The sequence below is a fragment of the Choloepus didactylus genome, chromosome 17 (genome assembly GCF_015220235.1).
Source record: "Choloepus didactylus isolate mChoDid1 chromosome 17, mChoDid1.pri, whole genome shotgun sequence".
NCBI lineage: Eukaryota > Metazoa > Chordata > Mammalia > Pilosa > Megalonychidae > Choloepus > Choloepus didactylus.
In genome coordinates, this window is record NC_051323.1 from 47,669,071 (window position 1) to 47,681,337 (window position 12,267).

General features: G+C 37.5%; 1 protein-coding gene across 1 annotated transcript in view; it reads left to right on the forward strand.

Moving 5' to 3' along the window:
* The window catches only part of PREPL (prolyl endopeptidase like), a 67,948-nt gene that overhangs the window by 43,368 nt on the left and 12,313 nt on the right, over positions 1-12,267 (forward strand).

Consider the following 12,267-nt stretch of genomic DNA (forward strand, 5'->3'; position numbering starts at 1 on the left):
AGGAACAGTAGTCATGTATCTGTTATATCTGCTTGTATCTACATCATCTGCTCTTTGCCAGTTTTCTTATCCATGAAAATTAGGGAAGAGGTATACTTTGGTTACGTTAAATATGAGGATGGCTGTGTTCTCCACAGCAGTACAGATGGTGGCACATCGACCTGCCAGGCAGACTTGCTGATACTACCTATAGCTTCCAGGAAAAAATATTCTGCCTTCATAAGTGAACTTGTTAAAATTGGTGAATAGCAATTTTAGAGCAGCATTGACATGTGAGTTGATATAGCAGGCACTGAAAGGAAGAAGGAAAGCCTCCATTTTGCTTGATATGGAAAGAGCCAATTGATCGGCAAGCACCATAGACCATTTACACCTCCTTAGTTCCAATATTCTCCCAATTCCTGGTAAAACGCAATTCCAGTGAATTCAGTGGATGTTTATTAGACTCCTTCTGTATAAAGGTATACCTTGGAGATAATGCAGGTTTGATTCCACCCCACCCCAATAAAATGAGTGGCAAGAATTTTTTGTTTCCCAGTACATATAAAATTTATATTTATAGTAGACTGTAGTCTATTAGTATGCAACAGCATTATGTATATAAAAACAAAACAATGCAAATACCTTGATTTAAAAATGCTTTATTGCTAAAAAATGCTAACCATCATCTGAGCCTCAGCAAGTCATGTTTTTGCTGGTGGAGTATCTTCCCTACATGTTGATGGCTGCTGACTGATCAGGGTGGTGGTTGCTGAAGGTTGGGGTGTCTGTGGCAATTTCTTTTCTTTTTTTTTTCCTTTTTCTTAGAAAAATTATAGGTTTACAGAAAAATCATGCATAAAATACATAGTTCCCATATACTACCCTATTATTAACAGCTTGCATTAGTGTGGTGCTTTTGTTACAATTCATGGAAGAACATTTTTATAATTATACTGTGAACTATAATCCTTTGTTTACAGTAGGGTTCACTGTGTTCTACTGTGTTGTTCGTTTTTTAAAATTCTTACTTTAGTAGCATATATATAACCTAAAATTTCCCCTTTTAACCACATTCCAATGTATAATTCATTGCTGTTAATTACATTCAAAATACTGTGGTACCATTACCACCATCCATTACCAAAACTTTACAATAAATCCAAGTAAAAATTCTGTACAATTTAAGCATTAACTCCACATTCCCTAGCCCCACTCCAGCCCCTGGTAAACTATATTCTAGATTCATACTCCAAGAGTTTGCTTATTCTGATTATTTCCTAATAGTGAGGTTGCACAATATTTGTCCTTTTGTGTTATTTCACTCAATATGGTATCTTCAAGGTTCATCCATATTGTCAACTGTATCAGAATTTCATTCCTTTTTACAGCTGAATAATACTCCATTGTATATATATACCACATTTTTATTTATCCATTCATCAGTTAATGGACACTTGGTTTGCTTCCATCTTTTGGCAATTGTGAACAATGCCACTATGAACATTGGTGCACACATATCTGTTAGAGTCCCTGCTTTCAAATCTTTTGGGTATATACCTAGAAGTGAGATTGTGGCGGTTTCTTAAAACAATATAACAATGAAGTTTGCAGCATTGATAGACTCCTGCTTTCATGAAAGATTTCTCGGTAGTATATGATGCTTTTTGGTAGCATTTTACCCACAGTAGAACTTTCAAAATTGGAGTCAAACCTCTCTGCTGCTTTATCAACTAAGTTGATGTACTATTCCAAATCCTTTGTTGTCATTTCAGCTATGTTCCCAGCATCTTCACCATGAGTAGATTCCATGTCAAGAAACCACTTTATTTGCTCATGCATAAGAAGCAATTCCTCATCTGTTAAAGTTTTATCATGAGACTACAGCAATTCAGTCACATCTTCAGGCTACACTTCTAATTGTAGTTCTCTTTCTATTTCTTCCACATGTGCCGCTACTTCCTCTACTGAAGTCTTGAACCCCTCAAAGTCATCCATGAGGGTTGGAATTAATTTCTTCCAGCTCCTGTTAATGTTGATATTTTGACATCCTCCCAAAGAATCACAGTGGTGCTTAATGGCATCTAGAATGGTGATTCCTTTCCAGAGGGTTTTCAATTTATTTTGCCCAGATCCATCAGAGGAATCACCATCTATTGTAGTTATAGCCTTACAAAATGTATTTCTTAAATAATAAGTCTTGAAAGGCAAATTGAGTCCTTGATCCATGGGCTGCAGAATGGATATTTTGTCACCAGGCATGAAAACAACACTAATCTTGTACATCTTCATCAGAGCTCTTGGGACTAAGTACATTGTTGATGAGCAGTAATTTTTTTAATGCATTTCTTATTGTGACATTTAACATCTATACAGAACAATGATAACTTTCAAAGAGCAATTATATTTTGAAAGCAATCTTTTTTTCTGAGCAGTATGTCACAAAGTGGGCTTCAAATATTCAGTAAACCATGTTGTAAACAGATATGCCATCTGCCAGGCTTTGTTATTCCATTTATAGAGCACAGGCAAAGTAGATTTTAGCATGATTCTTAAGGCCCTTAGGGTTGCCAAATGGTAAATGGTCATTGGCTTCAACTTAATTTCAGAGCTCAATTATCCTTTAACAAGAGAGTCAGCCTGTCCTTTGAAGCTTTGAAGCCAGACATGGACTTCTCTCTAGCTATGAATATCCTAGGTGGCATCTTCTTCCAATAGCAGGCTGTTTCATTTACATTGAAAATCTGTTGTTTAGTGTAGCCACCTTCATCACTTCTCTTAGCTAGGTCTTCTGAATAACTTGCTGCAGCTTCTAAATCAGCACTTGCTGCTTCACCTTGCACTTTTGTATTATGGAGGGTAGCTTCTTTCCTTGACCTCATGAACCAACCTCTGCTAGTTACCAACTTTTCTTCTGAAGCTTCTTCACTTCTCTAAGCCTTCATAGAATTGAAGAGAGTTATGCCTTGTTCTGGATTAATCTTTGGCTTAAGGGAATATTATGGCTGGTTTGATTTTCTATCCACAGCACTAAAACTTTCTCCTTATCATCAGTCAGGCTGGTCTGTTCAATGGAATAGCACTTTAATTTCCTCCAAGAACTTCTCCTTGTGTTCAAAACTTAACTGTTGGTACAAAAAGCCTAGCTTTCAGCCCATCTCAGCTTTCACCATGCCTTTCTAACGAAGCTTAATCATTTCTAGCTTTTGATTTAAAGTGAGAGATGTGCAACCCTTTCTTTTTTTTAAATACATTTTTTATTTTGAAATTTAACATATATATACATAACAGTGATAACTTTCAAAGTGCGATTTAACAAGTAGTTAGAAAGCAAATTTCAAAGAATGTTATGGGTTACAGTTCCAAAATTTCAGTTTTTTCCTTATTGTGAAATGTAAAATATATACAGAAAGGTGATAACTTTCAAAGTACAATTCAATGAGTAGCTATAGAGTAAATTTCAAAGAATGTTATGGGTTACAGTTCTACCATTTCAATTATTTCCTTCTAGCTATTCTAATACCCTAGCATCTAAGAAAAAAAATTTTTTATAAAGATTCAGTATTCATAACCTTTGTTAAATCCTATCTTCTCTGTTGCTACCCCTTCCTCTTGTTTAATCACTTTCTTGATCTTCAGGGGTACCTGGGGAGTGACTACCCTTACTTGTTCATATTGAAAAGGGGTGTTGACATTATGGGGAAGGGGGCAGCATATGGTTGTTGTTCTTAAGGAGGCTGTTGCCTCTGGGTTTTAGGACTTGTCTGGCATAGGAACACTCTGGTGGATTTAAGTTTCTGAGAGATAAACTTAATGAGTGAAACTTTTATGGAATCTCAGATAGGGACCTAGGTATTTCGGGACTGCTGTTCGTTAGGGCTTGGGATATCTAGCTGGAGCTTGCCTAAGAGTAACCTCCAGGATAGCCTCTCGACTCTATTTGATATCTTTTAGCCACTTTAACCTTATTTTGTTATCCTTCTTTTCCCCCTTTTGGTCAGGAGAGCATTTTCAATCCCTTGATGCCAGGACCAGGCTCATTCCTGGGAGTCGTATCCCATGTGTCAGGAAGATTCACTCCCTTGGGAGTCATGTCACACATAAGGGGGAGGTTAATGAATTTATTTGCCAAGCTGGGCTTAGAGAAAGGCCACATATGAGCAACAAAAGAGGTTCTCTGGATGTGCCTCTTGGCATAAGTATAAGAAGGCTTAGTCTCCCATTTACAGCCCTAAGTTTCACAAGAGCAAACCTCAAGATCTAGGGCTTGACTTATTAAGTAGGGGGTTCCTAATTTCACATAGCGTATTTTCTGTCCAAGATAAAGTGTCTCACATTATCTTCACTTAGTTGTACAGTCATCATCACTCTCATTTTTAAACAATTATCATAAAACAAAACATCCCAGAGTGCTTCTCAGCCGGTAAGTGTTCATCCCTAGTATTAGCGTAGTGATGATGTTATTCCTATTAAACATAGTCTATAATAGGTAATGGATAGTTTTTCCATATTTCACTATGTTGTTAACTCTTTATACCACTGTCATACCTTATAAGTATGTCATGCAAACACTTATTTATGTTTGTAGTGCTAGTCTGTGGGTTATATGCCTTTAAACAACCCCTTTCAGTCATGCTTGTCTTCAGTGTGGCACTGATACTTACAATTCCATTAACGAACCATCTTCACTCCTGTCCATTCCCATACCTTGAAGTTCACCCTCATTATCATGTCTGTACATAATAGGTTATCATTGCCCCTTCACTAGCTTCTGTCTATCTCTAAGTCCTCCTGTATTCTATATTATAAGACACTGATTTTACATTGTTCAGGGAGTTCATGTTAGTGATAACATACAATGTCTCTCCTTTTGTGTCTGCCTTATTTCACCTAGCATTATATCTTCAAGGTTCATCCATGTTGTCATACGGTTCAGGACTTCTTACTACTACTCTATAATAGTCCATCGTGTGTATATAACACATTTTGTTTATCATACGGTTCAGGACTTCTTCTTACTACTCTATAATAGTCCATCGTGTGGATATAACACATTTTGTTTATCCACTCATCTGTTGAAGGACACTTGGATTGTTTGCATCTCTTGGCAGTCGTGAAGAATGCCACCATGAACATCAGTGTGCAAATGTCCTTGCTTTCATATATTCCGGGTATATACCAAGAAGTGAAATTCCTGGATCATAGGGTAATTCAATACCTAGTTTTCTGAGGAACTGCCAAACTGTCTTCCACAGTGACTCCACTCCACAGTTTCCCTCCAGCAATGTAAAAGTTCCAGTTTCTCCACAACCTCTCCAGCATTTGTAGTTTCCTGTTTGTTTAATGGCAGCCATTCTTATTGGTGTGAGATGATATTTCATTGTGGTTTTGATTTGCATTTCCCTAATAGCTAGTGAGTATGAACATTTTCCATGTGTTTTTTAGCAATTTGTATTTTCTCTTCAGAGAGCTATCTTTTCATTTATTTTGCCCACTTCATAATTGGGCCGTTTGTACTGCTGAGCTATGGGATTTCTTGATATATGCGGGGTATCTTTTATCGGATATACAGTTTCCAAATATTTTCTCCCATTGCATTGGTTGCCTCTTCATCTTTTTGACAAATTCCTTTGAGGTCCAGAAGCTTTTAATTTTGAGGAGTTCCCATTTATCTATTTTTTCTTTCATTGCATGTGCTTTGGGTATAAGATCTAAGAAGCAACCTCCTAATACTAGGTCTTGAAGATGTTTCCCTACATTATCTTCTAGGCGTTTTATGGTACTGTCTCTTATATTGAGGTCTTTGATCCATTTTGAGTTAATTTTTGTATAGGGTATGAAGTAGGGGTCCTCTTTCATTCTTTTGGATATGGATATCCAGTTCTCCCAGCCCCATTTGTTGAAGAGACTGTTCTGTCCCAGTTCAGTGGATTTGAGGGCCTTTTCAAAAATTGGTCAACCATAGATCTGGGGATCTATTTCCGAACTCTGATTCAATTCCATTCATCAATATATGTTTATCTTTGTGCCAGTACCATGCTGTTTTGAATACTGAGGCTTTATAGTAGGCTTCAAAGTCAGGAAGAGTAAGTCCTCCCACTTTGTTCTTCGTTCTTAGTGTGTTTTTAGCAATTTGAGGTCCCTTTCCCTTCCAAATTTGATAACTAGCTTTTCCAAGTCTGCAATGTATGGTATGTTGTTGGAATTTTGACTGGAATGAATTAAATCTGTAGATCAGTTTGGGTAGAATTGACATCTTAATGATATTTAGCCTTCCAATTGATGAACATGGACTATCTTTCCACCTATTTAGGTCCCCTTTTATTTCTTTTAGTAAAATTATGTGATTTTCAGTGTAGAGGTGTTGTACATCCTTCATTAATTTTTTTAGTTGCTATTGTGAATGGAAATTTTATCTTGGTTGTCTCTTCAGTTAAGTCATTTCTAGTGTATAGGAACATTACTGACTCTGCGCATTATTCTTCTGTCCCACCACTTTGCTCAATTTGTTTATTAGCTCAAGTAGCTGTCATTGATTTCTCAGTATTTTCCAAATATAGGACCATATATGTCATCTGCAAATAATGACAGTTTTACTTCTTCCTTTCCAATTCGGATGCCTTTTATTTATTTGTCTTGCTTGATTGCTCTGGCTAGATCTTCTAGCACAATGTTGAATAATAGTGGTGACAGCGGGCATCCTTGTTTAGGGTGAAGGCTTTCAGTCTCTCACCATTGAGTACTATGCTGGCTGTGGGTTTTCATATACACCCTTTATCATATTGAGGAAGTTTCCTTCAAATTTAGCTTTGAAGTGTTTTTATCAAAAAAGGATGCTGAATTTTGAATGTTTTTTCTGCCTCTATTGAGATGAGCATTTGATTTTTCCCTTTTGATCTGTTAATGTGTTGTATTACATTGATTGATTTTCTTATGTTGAACCACTCTTGCATGCCTGCCCCACTTGGTCATGGTGTATGATTCTTTTAATGTGTCTTTGGGTTCTGTTTGCAAGTATTTTGTTGAGAATTTTTGCATCTATATTCATTAGGGAGAGTGGCCTGTAGTTTTCTTCTCTTGTAGCATCTTTATCTGGATGTGCAACTCTTTCTTTCACTTGTAGACTCAGAGTCCACTGTAAGGTTATTAAATGGCCTAATTTCAATATTGTATCTTAGTGAATAGGGAGGCTCTGGGAGAGGGAGAGCCTATCTGTGGAGCAGTCAGAACACACAATATTCATCAATTAAGTTTGCCATGTTTTATATGTGCAGTTTGTGGCACCCCAAAACAATTACAATAGGAACATCAAAGATCACTGATCACAGATCATCATAACAGATATAATAATCAAAAACTGAAATATTGCAAGAATTACAAAATGTGACAGAGACTTGAAGTGAACAGCACATGCTAGTGGAAAAATGGCACCAATAGACTTTCTTGATGCAGGGTTGCCACAAATTTCAATTTGTAAAAACCGCAGTATCTGCCAAACACAATAAACAATAAAACCTTACTTATGTCTTGTTGATTGTGGGAAGATTGGGGTGTAGGGAGCTCCAGGACTCAGTCCTTCCACCAAAACAACTATTAAGCAGGCAAGAATTGTCTGAAACAATTATTTTGAAACTCTGGAGCCCAGAAGTACACTGTACAGCATCCAGGGAAGAGCGGGAGGAAGAGGCTGATAAATTATTTTAAGGAACAGTCACTTGCTCTTTCCATGTCGGCGGCTACTGGTGCCCATTCCCCACTTTCGCAACAGGCCACCAAGGGCTCCAGCTTCTGACTAGTTCAACTGGTGACAGGAAGGGACTTAAAAATCCTCTTCCCCAAGAATAGGGGTGGACAGGGCTGATCACTGAGCAAGATTTGATTAATGAATTTTGATTCCTGGGGGTTGGTCTTGAAGGGCAGCTATTATTTCAACCTGTTGTGGACAAAAGCAGCAGCAGCCATTTTTTCAACCCTCCCTGAATAGGGGTGGTGGCAGTAGTGGAGACTTAAAGATGCTGCACTTCCTCAGGTCTGTGGGGGACAGTTAGTTGAAAGGCTGCATTTGCTGGACAGGTAAGGGAAGCTCAACTTTGAGGAGCCGTCAGAGAAGCTCTTGGCATCCTTCCTGATACCCTATTCCTCAGGGCACTTTGGAGACAGTCTGCGCCCCCTTCATAGGTCCTTTGCCTTTTTGACTGAGAAAGACTGACTTGGGAAAGTCCTCTGGAGTGCCCCTCTTCCCAGAATTTGCCATCCAGGCAAAAGCAGCTTGAGACAATGAAAGGAATGTAAAAAACTAGAGAAGCAATAGTCTGAGGCATAGTCCTGCTGGCTTCAAACACCTGGGAGAGGAAGTGTCTCTCCTAGGAAACAGTGGACAACCAAACTCCCATAAACAGGGGAACTCCAAGACAACAACTAAAAAAGCAAAAGCCCAGAACAAGACAGAGGCCCAGAAAGACAGGGAAACTACACACTGCATTAGCCTTGGGCATACCTTCCTGATAGGGATGATGCTCAAGATATCTCTGTCTTATCACCAGCTTGTTACAAAATCAAGAAACAGACATCTCAGGGAATAAATCACAGAGTTAACATCTTAAAATATTAAAATGCACAACTAAAGAGTACAGGACAAAGAAACAGGAAATGATGACTCATCAAAAAGAAGGGGATAAAAATCCAGAAAACATCAATGAAAAAAGACAAGAATGTGGACATATGGAACAAACATTTTAAGAAATTGTTCTAGTTTGCTAATGCTGCCAGAATGCAAAACACCAGAAATGGATTGGCTTTTATAAAGGGGGTTTATTTGGTTACAAAGTTACAGTCTGAAGCCATAAAGTGTCCAAGGTAAGGCATCAACAATAGGGCACCTTCACTGGAGAGAGGCCATTGGCATCCGGAAAATCTCTGTTAGCTAGGAAGGCACATGGGTGGTGTCTGCTTGCTCCCAGGTTGCGTTTCAAAATGGCTTTCTCCAAAATGTTAGCATCAGCTTTCAACGGCCATCTTCAAAATGCCTCTCTAAGCTACTCTCCAATATGTCACTCACAGCTGCTGAGGTCTTTCTGTTTGTCAGCTCTTTTATGTGGCTCCAGTGATTTAATTAAGACCCACCCTGAATGGGTGGGGTAACACCTCCATGGAAATTATCCAAAGGTCTTGCCCACAGTTGATTGAGTCACAGCTCCATGGAAACCCTCAATAGGTTCCAACCTAATCATCACTAATACGTCTGCCCCCACAAGATTGCATCAAATGACATAGTGTTTTGGGGGACATAATACATCCAAACTGGCACAGGCCCCAAAGGAGAGGAGGAGGGCTCAGGAAAGTTTTTACGGAGTAATTTGAATTTGAGGTGAACCAAAGAGGATACAGAGGATTTTTTTTTTTAGTATTCATTTTATTGAGATATATTCACATACCATGCAGTCATACTAAACAAATCGTACATTCGATTGTTCACAGTACCATTACATAATTGTGCATTCATCACCAAAATCCCTGACACCTTCATTACCACACACACAAAAATAACAAGCATAATAATTAAAGTGAAAAAGAGCAATTAAAGTAAAAAAGATCACTGGGTGCCTTTGTTTGTTTGTTTGTTTGTTTCCTTCTCCCATTTTTTCTACTCATCCATCCATAAACTAGACAAAGGGGAGTGTGGTCCTTATGGCTTTCCCAATCCCACTGTCACCCCTCATAAGCTACATTTTTATACAATCGTCTTCAAGATTCATGGGTTCTGGGTTGTAGTTTGATAGTTGATACAGAGGATTTTGACATGTGGGGAGAGGAATGATATTTTAGGATGAGTAAGTCCATAAAAGAAAGCTCCATGCTGGAGAAGTTCAGAAAATGTTCATGAAACTGCTAATAATTCAGTTTTATTGATGCAGAATAAATCTCTAGGGGATGACTTGAAGCTATGATTTGATGTTCTTTGTCAAGGTGAAAGCTTTATGCATAAATTATGAAGGGGGGCATTTGCAGCTTTTGAGGTGGGCAATGATTTGAGGAGCACAGCTGTACATCATGAGGTTATCTGGCAGCCATATTAGGGTAGAATGAAGCAAGAGGAGATAAAGGGCATAGGGATTAGTTTTGAGACTATTAACATAAATAAGAAATAATGAGGGCCTAAAACAACTGAAAATTTCCAGCTACTCTCTGAAATAAATTACCAAATGTAATGTTAGGTCTCTTAGAAGACTCTTTAGGTGTCCAAAAATGAGAATAGTGATTGACTTTAGGTATTTCTTTAGTGCCTGCATCTGCTGGATTGAAATGTTTCTTTTCACTTTTAATTGATGCCACATTCAGACATCTTTAATTAGGAAGCTGGCAGAACATCTATTCTTATTACAACCTATATGAATAGGGATGAGAGAGAATATGTAATTTTTTACAGTGCATTAATTACAACAAAATTCTGTGTGAAGAAAATTAGGATGTCATGTGGAGTTTACTCTGCTTTAATATGATTTGACTCCTAAGTTACTATTACCTTTAAGTATTCCTATTTTAAAGATATGCCTTATTTTCTATGGTTTTAACTTTCATTAGGACAAACATCCTGTCTTTAATTTATTCTGTATCCTCTATCTTCATTCTCTGCCACTTCTCAACTTTTAGTACCTTTTAGGCCTTGTATAGTATTCTATATAAGTAGGTTATCATCAGAAGGAATTACATACTATATTTATACCAGGTGCTACTTGAGAATTTTATAGATCAGAGCCTTTCCTTTGTGAATCAGAATATCACACTGATTAACATGCATGCATAGTGCCATACACAAAAAGAACAAAATTTTTAAACCAAGGCCATGAGTGGATTATAAATTATTTCTATATGTAACATTTCTACCCAGTAGCACTTGACTAAAAGTTCTTTTTAAACCCAGTCAGCAATAGAAATATAAAACCCAACATATACTTCCCTCCTATCCTTGGTCATCATGTCATTGTTATTTTCTGGGAATATTTTTTTTCCACAAAAAGATATTATGATAATGTCTAAGCAAGTTTGGAAATTTTCATTTTGTGCTGGCATGGATTTCATTTGGAGGAGTTTGCATACCCAAGCTAATTTTCTTTCAGCATATTATGTCTTCATCATTCTTTTAATGAAATAACTGTAGTGTGCTACAGAGTGCTAGTGCTGGACCTTGTTTCTGTCAGATATTTAAGAAATGTCTGCATGTCACCTGGCCAACTTATTATTCTGAAATTTTTATACACAGATTATACTGCAGGATTATCTCAGTATAATTTGTATCTTAAAATATCTTTGAGATAGTATTTATTTCTACATCAGTCGGACGGGATAAAAAGGTGATAGCCTTGGAACCATTTTTGTTGGAATTAAAACTTTACACTTGGTCCCATTACTTTCAGAAATACACACAAAGTCTTTTTAATTTATTAGAACCACTTGGTCTAAAGGTAACACAACTATCACATGGGTCACATCATAACTGTCTTAAGTCTCACCAAAGGGCAGGCAAACTTGTACCCTTACTCTGAGGCCTAACTACAAGATCAGTAGCAATGCTTCTCAGTTTTTCTCAGTTTGCCCACTTGTAGTTATACTACCAGGTTTCTCAACTTTCATGTTTACATTTTTCTCTCCAGTTATCACTTAACATTTAAATAGATAAATTATCCCTGAAAATAATCTCCAATCTGAGGAGAATAAATTAGAAACTCTTGTAAAGACATTTGTGTCCTTACTAGAGCTTCAGGAATATAGATTCTTCGGATTAATTAGAAGAAATTTGCTCTGTGGATGTAAGCTCTTTGGCTATAGTTTCTACAGGTTAATGGTGTACTCTTCATGCACTCATCCCCCATCCACCCTTTATAAATGGTGCCTACCAGTGGCTTTGCTGTGCCAAGACCTGATTTTCTAAGGAATTTGCTTTTTCTACAATTACTCAGGACAGGAAGGAAATTTTCTTTCATGTTCTGGCTCTCAGTACCATTTCTAACACTCTGTCAAGCTGCTTACCAGAGTTCTTTAACAGGGGTGTAAGAGGGATGTTAGTAGAAGCTGGACCCTGCTGCTTTAAGAGAATAAATTTTGATTCCTTTTCTTCTTTCTTAAAATTAAGAATCTTAAGCATAATAGCTGTAAGTCTCTCAAAGTCGATGTGTTGGGAAAGGTTTTGTTCTGCACAATGGTTAGCCTGGGAGCTAAGTTAGAAATAGATTATAAATGCTTTAGTGCTGCTGAGCTAGTTTGTAGCCCTGGAATAATAACTGTCATCAC